This window comes from Phodopus roborovskii, unplaced genomic scaffold, assembly GCF_943737965.1.
Source record: "Phodopus roborovskii unplaced genomic scaffold, PHOROB, whole genome shotgun sequence".
NCBI classification, from domain to species: domain Eukaryota; kingdom Metazoa; phylum Chordata; class Mammalia; order Rodentia; family Cricetidae; genus Phodopus; species Phodopus roborovskii.
In genome coordinates this window covers 676,880-689,511 of record NW_026125540.1, presented here as the reverse complement: position 1 = coordinate 689,511, position 12,632 = coordinate 676,880, and positions in this window count along the sequence as shown.

The window sequence follows — 12,632 nt, the reverse complement described above, 5'->3', positions numbered from 1 at the left end:
ATAATACTCAACATTATATGGAAAATAAAAATGGAACACATTTTCTTTATCTGGGTATTTTTGTTTCTAGCTATTATGAATAGCACTGCTATGAACATAGTTGAACAATTCTATTATTTATATGTATATGATTGTATTGTTGTTTTGTCTGTATGCATGTCTGTACAGATATGAATGTCTGGTCTCCATGATACCAGGACAAGATATATGGAACTGGAGTTACAGATGGTTGTGAGTCACCATATAAGTGCTTGGGATTTGATGCTGTTCCTCTAAAAGAAACAAAGTGATTTTAAATTTGAGTAAGTTCCATGCATGACTTTTTAACTGTCAGCTTTCGGCAAAATATAAGAGGAAAGCAAACATGTCACTCTTTCATTTATACTATACAGAACTTCTTATCCTACATCAACTTTATTTTATATTATATAAATTATTCTTGGCCAACATACACTAAAGATAATAGTTTCTCTTTCCTCACCTCTTTAATGGCACCCAGCATCATCAATTTGAATTAAATGGAATTGTTGAAAAACTGGGAAATTTTCTGATACTGTTATTTTATCTCTATCAATTACTAGTAAAGCTACACTGTGTTTTAAGTCTGTCAATCAGATCTTCATGTCAATTATAGTATTTCACAAATTATAGAGTCAACATTTCTGGCTTCAATATAATTTACACCTTGAGAGACAGATTTCAATAGCTGCCATTAGTTTTTTTTTGTGCATCCATTAATTGTTCATTGGCATTTGTAAAGATATGAGAATGAACAAAATTGATAACAGCAGTAGTCAATAAAATTCTATATAGTATATAGATATAGACTTGATGGGAGATGTCATTCTGTATATGTTTCTCATACTGGTTAATAATAAAGCACTGTTGGCCAATAGGAAAGGAAGATAGGAGGGACTAGGAGACAAGGAGGAAATAGGAAGTAGGAAGGAGGAGCCAAGATGGAGAGTCTGGAGAAAGCAGTATGCCGCCGGCTCCCCGGTAAGAGAAATACATAGATCAGCAGAAATGGGTTAATAATTAAGATAGAGCTAGCCGGTAAGAAACTAGTAACTGGCCAACAGGATAATATCAAATATAGAGTCTCTGTGTGTTATTTGGGGCTGGAGCGGCGGCGGGACAAGACCGGGCGGCGGCAGGCGGAAAAACCATACCCGTTACATAGACTTATAGGTAATAGTTGATGAAAAATCTAGCCAATTAAAGAACCCAAATTTTCCTAGTCTCTTTATGAACATAATGACAAACAAAAATTTAATTGATATCTCTCATTTCATGTTATTTAATGTCTAAAGCAAAGGATCAATTATTACTCCACCACCACATTGAGTAAAATCAGAAGTAATTCATCTACCCTAAACCAAAGCTACCCTCCCTATTTACTCCTGTGAGTCAATGATGCAAGATCCCTATGGTTTGCTATTCATTGGTTATTTATTTCTAAAACAGAAAACCAGCTTACAGTGATATCTAGAAATATAATTTAATGCAGTAGTGAAGTATTACTTACTTACTTACTTACTTACTTAGTTAGTTAGTTAGTTAGTTAGTTAGTTTTTCGAGACAGGGTTTCTCTGTATTGCTTTGGGGAATGGCATCATAGTAGGCCAAGATATAGGCAGTGAGAATGAATAGACACAGAGAGTGTAAAGCCAGAAAGAAAACCTCAGAAGCCCATTAGTTATCAAAATGAATCCTATACAAGTACCAGAGGGGAATCTCCTAATATTCACAAAAGTTCTCCTAACACCATTCACTGAATGCAAGTACCTGGGAAATCAATGAATCTCCAGAGAAAATGAATATAAATAAAAGATTTTTTTTTTGCTGTTTTTCAGTGTACTATAGAAACAAAACAGACTGAAAAGTTTGCATAATTTTAACAAGGATGAATCAATGAAGACTCAGGGGGAAATACTGAGATGTGTACATACTCATGAATCAATAGAACAATGTCATAATAATAAAATGGGTATTGAAAATATGTGAAGAAAATCTGATGAGAACAATAATAAAACATTTAGTTCATTTTTATTTTTGTCATATTCAGAAGGCAATAATTATTCAGACTCAAATGATTGCTATTATGATGGATTTTATCTTACAGTTAACCAATATTTAAACTGAATAACAAAAATAGGCTGGTTTCAATTAAAAAATAAAATTGGGACTGTAGAATAGTAAAACAACCTCAGTGTATTCCAGAGATATACAAAATTGTGGAATCATTATTACTACATAAAAGAAATATTACTCACATCAACATGACCATATATTTATTAAATTGAATAATTATCTGCCACAGAGATGAAACATATGCAATTCAATTTTATTTATTTGGGGTGCTCATTTACTCAATCATTCTTTCTGCTACTAAGTCATGTGTTTTCTGATGGCCATAGCAGAGTCATCCTACCTTTAGAAGGATTACAGAAACATAAAAAGAACAGTACATATTACCGTGGAATGTAGAATGTAATGTAGGTGTTCTGGCTAAGACTTTGGCCCTTCCAGCCTGATGCTGAAAACGGAATCTACTTCCACCTTCCTCCATCTTTTGAGATGAAACTGAGAAATGAAATTCTTCAGATCTTGGAAATTGTCTTCATCTGGTATATTCACTATTAATATTTCTTGTACAGTGAAATGAACATTCTCAAATGCTGAAGGTCCTCTACAAATGCTATTTTCAATAATACTAATTTCAAGAAACGAGATTAGAATTCAAACTTTATTCAATGTTTTAAGTTTACTTTATACTTAAATTGATAAGCCTGGGTCATCAATGAAATATAAATATCAAATGTACATAAAATAGTAAATCTCTGCATACAAAAGTACATAATATGAATTTTATGTTATTGATAATGATGATAATGGTATTTTTAGAAAAAATTGTTTAAAATGAAGGAAAAGCATTTTTATGTAAACTTTAATTTCATCAAGGTCTGTGCTTCAGGAAGGCATTTTGTTTGTATTGTATACAGAAACCCCCTTACTTTTGAACTTATATTTGTGTTATGAAAAATTAGATTGTCCACGTCTGCTGGCCTTTGTCTCTTGTACAGTGTTACTATCCTCTGACCTTGTAGGTGTAGTAGGTGCTCTTAATTGTACTAAGTTGTCTGTTTTTGCAGATACATGACTCAGCTTTATCATGATCAAGAGGCAACTGGGTTCTAGCTAGCAAACACTGCAAAAGTCTTCTGGGTTAATACATATGGTTTACAGAGAGATCTGGACTGGCCTCCTAGAGCTTCTTTCTGAAACCTATTCTTACTGATAAATAAGTTTGTGGTATTATCTGCATTAGAAACAAGGCTCTAGCAAATCAAGAGTAGCTTACATATGACCCTCAAAACTTTGAGAGCAGAAGTGAGAGGGGACACAGCCAACTTGCAATCAGTGTCGTAGAGTTCTGTTATAGCTTCTGTATGTTGATCTTGGTTATGGTATACCCATAAACAAGGCCTATATATCAACTTTCTTAGTGATCCAAGCTTGACTTGTCTTTTGCCCATCATTTGAAATCCATCCCCCATTAATTATGAAATGTAAGATGAATGGTTTCTGTATTTTGACTATTTGTGGTTTGCTACAATGGTCTCCATCTGTTGCAAAATGAAACTTCTTTGATGAGAAATGGGAAATATACATTTCTGTGGGTATAAGTTTAAGTAGTTAGAATGCAGTTCAGAATTATACTGTTTTAGGAAAGTGGGAATAGTAAACTTTCCTCTAAAAATCATGATTTCATTACATACAGGTATTTATTTGGCTGTGTATACAGAACCACATATGAGTTCCTTCCTAGTTTGAGAGCCTTGAATTCAATTAGATAGTTCTTAGTTACTCCACAGGTAAAAGTGTCACTAATGTAACATGTGGATATGTTACCATATTAGCCATATTTGTGCTTCACAATCTTTACCTCTAGGAATTACTATTGATTGCCTTTCTTGCTTTAGCAGGTTGCATTGCACCTTCAGATACTCTGAAAACTAGTCCTCAGAGAAGAGGTATGGTACATCTGCAAAAACAACTGTTAGTTGCTACATTCACATTACAACTGTAATCTACACGTCTACAACTCTTTGGTAAGAAACCAAAATTTCAGTACATCCACTGGTTTATTTACTATAAGATATTGTCTTCTATATATGATGCATGAAAGTTTAATAGTGTAGTTACCTACACAAAAGCAGCACAATGAAAACAACAATTGACATGTCACCATGAATTGGGGAAATCTCACAAGTCTATATGCTAGGATAAAACACTATGGCAATTGAAAGAGAAAATTTGGGGCTATCCAGGATTGAATCCGTAAATGGCTAACCAATCCCAACTATTATCTCTAAATGTGTATACATGCAAGAACTGTTAACTCAATTTGGCAAGAGATATATGTGGCTATCTATCTATCTAACTATCATCTATCTACCTATCTATCAACTACTTATCTATAAATGTGTATAATAACAATATTTAAATAAAAGAGACTTATGAGTTTGAGAGGAAGTGGTGTTCACATGAAGGTTACTGAAAAGAATGAAATTTAGAAACATTAATATTACTCAAAATATTTAAAACGTTTCTCATTTATCACAAATATTATGCACTCAACTAGATAAAAATATTCATCAATTTCTTCTCAGTAAACATCCTTTAATATCACTGTAAATAATAGTTAATGTTTGTGTTGAAAATAAAATACATTTTAGTTTTCTTAACATGTTTTGTTTTCTTTTAAAGATCCTTTGTTATTTTGATAAAAATATTTTCTATATTTAAATAAAAGTATTTTCTATATTTAAATTTAAATGTTTAAATTCTATAATTGACCATGAAATATTAGTAAGTATTTTTACTAAACATTTTCTCAGACTTTTACAATGGCTGACCTTTCAATAGTGGAACTATATTCAAGGAATGTTTTGTCAGTGTTTCAATCCCCTTGTCTATTCTTATATAATGATTACTTTTAATAATTTCTGTAATTTTTTGAGATTATAATATAGTTACATCACCTTTCCCTTCTTTTTTCCCTCCAAATCTTCTCATAAGCCTTCACTCCTGTTCAAATTCAAAGACTCTGCTTTCATAAAATTCTTGTTAAATATGTAAATATAAATATATATTCATAAATAAATAATATAACATATATTACCCCATATATATATATATGTATATATATATATATATATATATGCACATTCCTAAATATTTAAGAACAACCTGGTCAGTCTATATAAAGTTACTTGTATTTAAATTTTCAGGGCTCTTTATTTGGTATTGGTTCAGCAATTGGTATGCTCTTTCTTGGAAAAGACTAATTATCTTGCTCTTAGCATTGTTTAGCTGCCTGTAATTCTTTGTGCAGGCTTCCTGGGCATTTCTCCATCCTGATATGATGATGTTAAAAGCTTTCAGGAAGAGTAACTTTGAGCTCATAATCTATGTTCAAGAATGAGTGAAGTTCTCAGTTCTTACTGAAAAAGATGTCACCTCAAAATTTAAATTAAAGGTGTTATAAACAGAATAAGTATTGGAATTGTGGATAATGCTTAAAGAAAATTTAGTTTTCTGTTTTTCATGAAGAGGGAGAGAATAGAATATGTGATGTTAATTTGTATCATCAATTTTACTGCTTTGTGGAAGCAAGAACTTGGGTAAGGTTGTGACATGAAAACTAAAAAGCCCAGAGACAGATATTGGGGTTCAAGCTTCAAACTGAAGATCAAAGAAGCAAAGCCACAAGGTCTTACCTATACCTCAGACTGAAATGGCTGATTTTGTCTCCATGAATTCTCCACCAAGCCTCAGAATACTGCCTCTCCTCAGTGTGATTGGAGACTAAATATCATAATTCAGCCTGAGACATTGGGCTCATATTTTTTAATATACATCTCTAGGGCTGTGATTAAAGGCCTGAGTTCTGAGTGTCTTTTCGACTGATTCATTCTTGTGATCTGAGTGGCATTGGATGCACAGAGAGATCCATCTATCTTGGTCTCTGACAAGCTTCTATGCCTAACTAGTGGGGCTGCTGAGATTAAAGGTGAGTATCACCATTGCCTCACCTCTATAACTTGTGGTTGCGTTTTTCATCCTGAATCCTCAAGAAAGCTTTATTAATTCATAAATAATATGTCACCACAAGTCCTCTATTTTGTCTAATACAAAAGTAGGTTAAAACTAACAAGAGAAAAATTATACAAAATAAGTAAAATAAGCATATGCAATATATAAAGACAATAAGTACACAAACAATGTCTATTACATTTGAATTTGATAAATTCAAAGAAATTATTCCATTATCTATTCTATCTTGGTGAGTCCAAAGTCTTAAACTTAAGTTATTTTCTATTCTATTTTGCATTACAAATTATTTATTTATGTCTCTCACCTATATAAACTTATATATTTAGTAAGTTTCTTTTCTGAGTCTGGTTAATAAAACAAAAAAACTTTAACTACACTATATATTCTTCAGCTCAAACAGAGACACAACAAGGAAACAATATTAACTAAGTAAGCAGAAATACAAGGAAGCAACTTTCAAAAAATGTGAGAAATGACAATGAACAGTTGTCTGCCTATACAGTTATCCAATATTCCTCTGCAACACTGGGGCATCAATCTTTGGCTTACGGTCTAGCATATCTGACAGACTTTTTGAAGGACTCTCCCACCTTATCTTGTCAAGGACTTCAGTCACTCTTTATGGTGTCATGCTTGTCCAATTTGGATAGCAAATTGTCATCAGTAGAGACAAGAGCACTTTTGTGCTCAGTATTTAACTTTTGCCATGAAGAAAATAAACTCCATGTAGAGTTTCTTTGATGCCCATCATCTTCTCTGAAGTAGATTGGTGCTGCAAGGAGCAGACCTGTCTCATTGTCATAACAAGAGAAAAGACTGTTATTAAAAAATCTTAAATGTCATATTATGTACTTCTCTGAAGTGTTTGAAGATCACCTGTCTTTCTAAAATATATCTGCTTGACTTTGAACTGTACCTAATGTGAAAACAAGTGTGATTGCAAAGGGTGCCTAATTAAAATACTAGCCTATATTTCTTTCTTTTTAAAATGTATTTATTTAATTTAGAAACAATCTTATTTTACATATCAATCCCAGTTCCCTTTCCTTCCCATCCTCCCATGCCCCCCCTAACTTCCCCATCCCACAAACCACCAACTCCTCAAGGAGTATGAGGCCTTGCATGGGGGAATCATCAAAGTCTGTCACATCATTTGGAGGAGGGCATAGGGTCTCCTCCCTGTATCTTGGCTGAGAGAGTAGCCCTCCATGGGGAATGGGCCCAAGGTCCATTAGTGCACTTGGGACAAATACTGGTTTTACTGACAAAGGTCTCATAGACTGCTTAGATCTCCTAACTGCCACCCACATTCTGAAGGCTTGGTTTGGTTCTGACCTGGTTCTCCAGCTTTACCACTGGGGTTCATGTACTCTCCCTTGGTCAGATCAGCTCTTTCTGGGGGTTTCTCCAATCCAGTCTTGACTACTTTTCTCATCATTACTCCCTCTTTATAACTGGATATCAAGTATATAGCTCATTGCTTAAGTGCAGCTGCCTTCATCTACTTCCATCAGCTATAGGATAAAGGCTCTAGGATGGAAATTAAGGTAGTCATCACTCTCATTATAGAGGAAGGCCATCTAAGGCAGCTTTTCCTCTAGTGCCTAGAGTCTTATTTGGGGTCTTCTTTGTGGATCTCTGAATATTTCCCTAGTGCCAATTTTTTTAAAAAACCTATTATGAACTCCTCTATTAAGGTTTTTCTTTTCTTGTTCTCCTCTATTTCTCCCCTAACTCACTATTCTTGGTCCTTCTCGTTCCTCTGATCCATCCTCTTTTCCCTTTTCTTTTTCCTCCCTCCCTCTTCCCCCCCCCCCCCGTGCTCTCAATTGAATCAGGAGTTCTTTTCTCTTTTACCTTCTCCAGGGGAGCATGTATTTCTCAACTAGGGTCCTCCTTGTTTCCTAGTTTCTCTGGTGGTATGGATTGTAGGCTGGTAGTCCTTTGTTCTATGTCTTATATCCATATATGAATGTGTACATACCATGCTTATTTTTCAGTGATTGGATTACCTCACTCAGTATGGTTTTTTCCAGTTCCATCTATCTGCCTGCTAATTTCAAATTGTCCATTTTTTCCCCTGATGAGTAATATCCCATGTGTAAAGGTAACATATTTTTGTTCATCCATTCTTCAGTTTGGGGGAATCTATGTTGCCTTCAAGTTCTGGCTATTACAAATGAAGGTGCTATGAATATGCATCTTTTGGGTATATGCCTAAGAGTGGAATTGCTGGATCTTGAGGTAGAGTGATTGTCATTTTCCTGAGGAACCACCATACTGATTCCCAAAGTGGCTTAAGAGTTTGTACTCCCACAAGCAATGAAGGAGTGTTCCACTTTCTCCACATCCTGTCTAACATAGACTGTCATTCGTGCTTCGGATTTTAGCTATCCAGACAGGTATTATATGGTATCTGAATAGTTTTGATTTGCATTTCTCTGATGGCTAAGCATATTGAGCACTTTATTAGGTATCTTTCAGCCATTTTATATTCCTCTACTGATAATTCTGTATTTAATTCTGTATCCCTCTTTTTAATTGAATTGTTTGGTGTTTTGGTGACTAGCTTCTTGACTTTTTGTTTATTTGGGAAATCAGCCCTCTCTCAGATATGGGGTTGTTGAAGATCTTTTCTGATTCTGTGAGCTGCTACTATAGAGCTTTAGTAAAGAAAACTGCCTGGTACTGGCACAAAAACAGACAGGTCCACCAATAGAATCTAATTGAAAACCCTGATATTATCCCACACACCTATGAACACCTGGTTTTTGTCAAAGAAAGTAAAGTTATACAATTGAAAAGAGAAAGCATCTTCAACAAATGGTGCTGACATAACTAAATGCTGACATATAGAAAAATTCAGATAGATCCTTATCTGTTGTCATGCACAAATCTTAAGTCAAAATTATCAAAGACATCAACATAAACCCAACCACACTGAACCTCTTAGAAGAGAATGTAGGAAGTACTCTTGAATGAATTGGTAAAAGACCTAACTGCAGTAGCACAAACATTGAGATCAATAATTAATAAAAGGGACCTCCTGAAACTGAGAAGCTTTGTAAGACAAAGGACACAGTCAATAAACCTACATTTTTTTATTGTCCTCTATAGTTGGTAAAAACAACTTTCAAGGTCTAAAATCCATATATGAGTGAGTACATATCATGTTCCTCTTTTTGTTTTCCTCAAACAGGATGGTTTCTTCAAGTCCCATTCACTTGCCTGTGAATTTCAAGTTTCCATTTTTTTTTGTTCTGCAGAGTCGTATTCCATTGTGTAGATGTACCACATTTTCTTTATCTGTTCTTCAGTTAAGGGGCATCTACATTGCTTCCAGAGAGAGAGAGAGAAAGAGAGAGAGAGAGAGACAGACAGACAGAGAGAGAGAGAACAAAGAAGAGGGAGCCATTATAGGATTCAAGAGAAAATTGAACCTGGAGAAATATCCAGAGTTCTACAAGACTGCCTCCAACTAACAATTTGAGCAACCATGGAAAGGTTAACATAAATGCTGTACCCTGATAATGAGATCAACGACTAATTTATCCACCATCATGGATCCCTTATCTAGTACCTCTTGAAAAGAGAAGCAAACACTCAAAACTAAACACTGAGCTGAACTAGAATCCATATATATAGGGGGGGGGGGGACAAGATTACGCTGCAGAAACACATAGAGACACTTGACCTGAAAAGGAGGAGCTAATGGGCGCCAGACTGATAGCTGGGAATCCAGCATGGGAATGACTCAGACCCCCTGAACATCGGTCTCAGCTAGAAGGCCTGATCAGTCTAAGCGACCTCAGACAGAGGAACCAGGATATATTCCTGGTGCACAATAGAACCTTGCGGGCACATCCCCCATGGAAGGATACTCCCTTAACCTAGAGACAGGAGAGAAGTCCTAGTCCCTACTTCAAATGACTTGACAGATTTAGAAGACACCTCCTGGATGGCATCACCCTACATGTGAAGTGTGTGGGATTGAAGGGGAGGGTGGTCAGGATGCATGTGAGGGGGGTAGAGAGGGAAAGAGAGGGAACTGGGATCGATATGTAAAATAAAAACAAAATGAATAAAAAAAATCACATTAAAAGCTCAAACTTTCAAGAACTAGAGATTTGTATTACATTGTTAAATATGTTGTATAGATGCAATACCTTGAAAAATATGACAACTGTATATCCAGTATATTTTCACAGTATTAATCTCAAATTTGTATCACTATAAAATATTTGTGTACAAAATACAACTTTCTTATCCATTGTAAAAATATTTAACTAGTAGTTGATTTTTAATGATAGATTCAATAATCTATCTTTTCACCTTATCATATCTATACTCTCCTTTAATCTTTCCAGAATAGGTTCAATAATCTACCCTTTTATCCTATCATATCTGCATCCCCCCCTTTGTTCAACTTTCTTCCTGAACATTTTGTAAGCAATCCCCCTAAACAACGACAAATATCCATTACACATTGAATGATCAAAAACCACCTATTGCCCTTTGGAAATGAGGTCATCATGTTCTTAGAGTTATTTCCTTTTATCTGGATATGATGGCATCTTAGGTTAACACTGAAAATAATACTTTGTATCATTTTTGTTCAGTCTTTGCATAATGGCAAAGTTCAAAGCATGTCTCAAGACCTGGCTAGATTATTCTATGAGTCTGGATAGTCTCATTTTGGTACCTTGAAGATATTCTGAGCAAGTTCTGTGAGGTTGGATTATCACAGTTGACAATCTTCTATCCGTTCTCAGCAGTTTATAGTCCATAGTACATCTTTAGATGGAATTGTTGAGATACATAGTGTTGTCACAGTCCTGGTAAAATTGTCATTGTGGGGTTGCATCCACTTTTTGGAGCCTTCAAAGTTCATGGTTAGGCATGGTTATGAGGTGATATGCTATTTATGATTTAGTAAAGCTTTCCTGAGGGTTCAAGATACAAAGACAACAACACTAGTTAGCTAAAGAAGCAAGGATGTGGTGGTACACACCTTTAATCTCAGGAGTCAGGATTAAGAGGTAGATGGATTTCTGTTAGATTAAGGGCACACTGACTACATGAAATTGATCCAGTCCTGAGATGGCAGATACTGTCTAAATGGAGACCATGCTTTGTGTTTAGTTGAAGTAAGTACCTAAGTCTTCTTTACTCACTTTTCAATGCACAATGTAGTTCCCATTGTTCACTTTACAATCGGAATGTGAACAAAGCAAAATCACATAAAAATGACATAATGCAGACATGGACAGTAAACTAAGAAACTTTTGTGATGCTTAGTTATGTTTAATGCTTTGGATTTGAAAAACTTGAAATAGTTTTCAGAATAAGCAAATACCACCATATGATTGAAAACAAAAGGTGTTAAATTAAAAACAACAAACACACAAATTTTATTTATAAACTGGTATAAGTAAATCTCATTCTCAGACTCTGAAGATTTTAACTCATTTTATCTTTAACCTGTATTGCAATTTTCAAAGGGGGAAATCATCTGAAAGTTACATATGTAATCTCTGAGATTCAAAATAATTGTAAATAGTCTCAGTTTTAACATTTTGGCACATGTACATTTTTATCACACTTTCATAAACAGTGCATATATTATGTAAAGCAGGAGCATATTTATGTACTCCTCCCTGTGCTCATGTCTCAGCTACTAGGATTTAGCAAATACAACTATATATTCAAGATCCAACTCCCTCTCCAATATTGCTTCATATCTCCTTTAATACTCCATGTGGTTGATCATCCTTAAGTTCTTATCTGTGCTCCTACAAAGAAATAGAATGTTGAATCAGTACAAGAAACTGCCTTCAGTGACAGAGTTTCCAAGAGTACTTTGCAATTATGCTAATTAACAACTGGTTTCTAAACTTAGAAGTTGGAGAAAATCAAAGAAACTGAGAAAGATACTGACTCTAAGTCAGCTGTGGTTTAAAATGAAAGTAAATATTAGCATTGGAACTATTAAGAAGTCTCTGACATATTTTAGGAAAAAACTATGTGCCTCAATTTGAATTGAAAAATTAATTATGGGATTTGTTAGATATGTTAATCAGTTCAAATTAAAATTTACACATGAAAAGGAAAGGAAAAGATACCTAAAATATGCTAGGAAATAAAGTAGGAGAAACGAATAGAAATGAAATTCACATGTGGCAGACTGTCCCCTCAGTAAAATAGGGTTGTGGTTCACAAAGGCAACCAATGCAAAGAATCATGACACTGATATTTAAAACCAAACCAATTGGGTCACAGAGTCATTTTCTTTACAAACTCATATGTCATTAATATTTCAGAAATTCTGGAATATAGACTTGAGTCATACTTACAATGACACAATTTATGTTTTCAGACATGCAATTTCTACCTGTTTCTAAGTTTCGCTACTAAAGCAGGTATGGACTGTGTAAGATTGAAGTCTAGTGTTCTGTTTTCTTAGGTTTTCTGCCATATATACAAATTCACAGGATATCTTAAGAAACTCA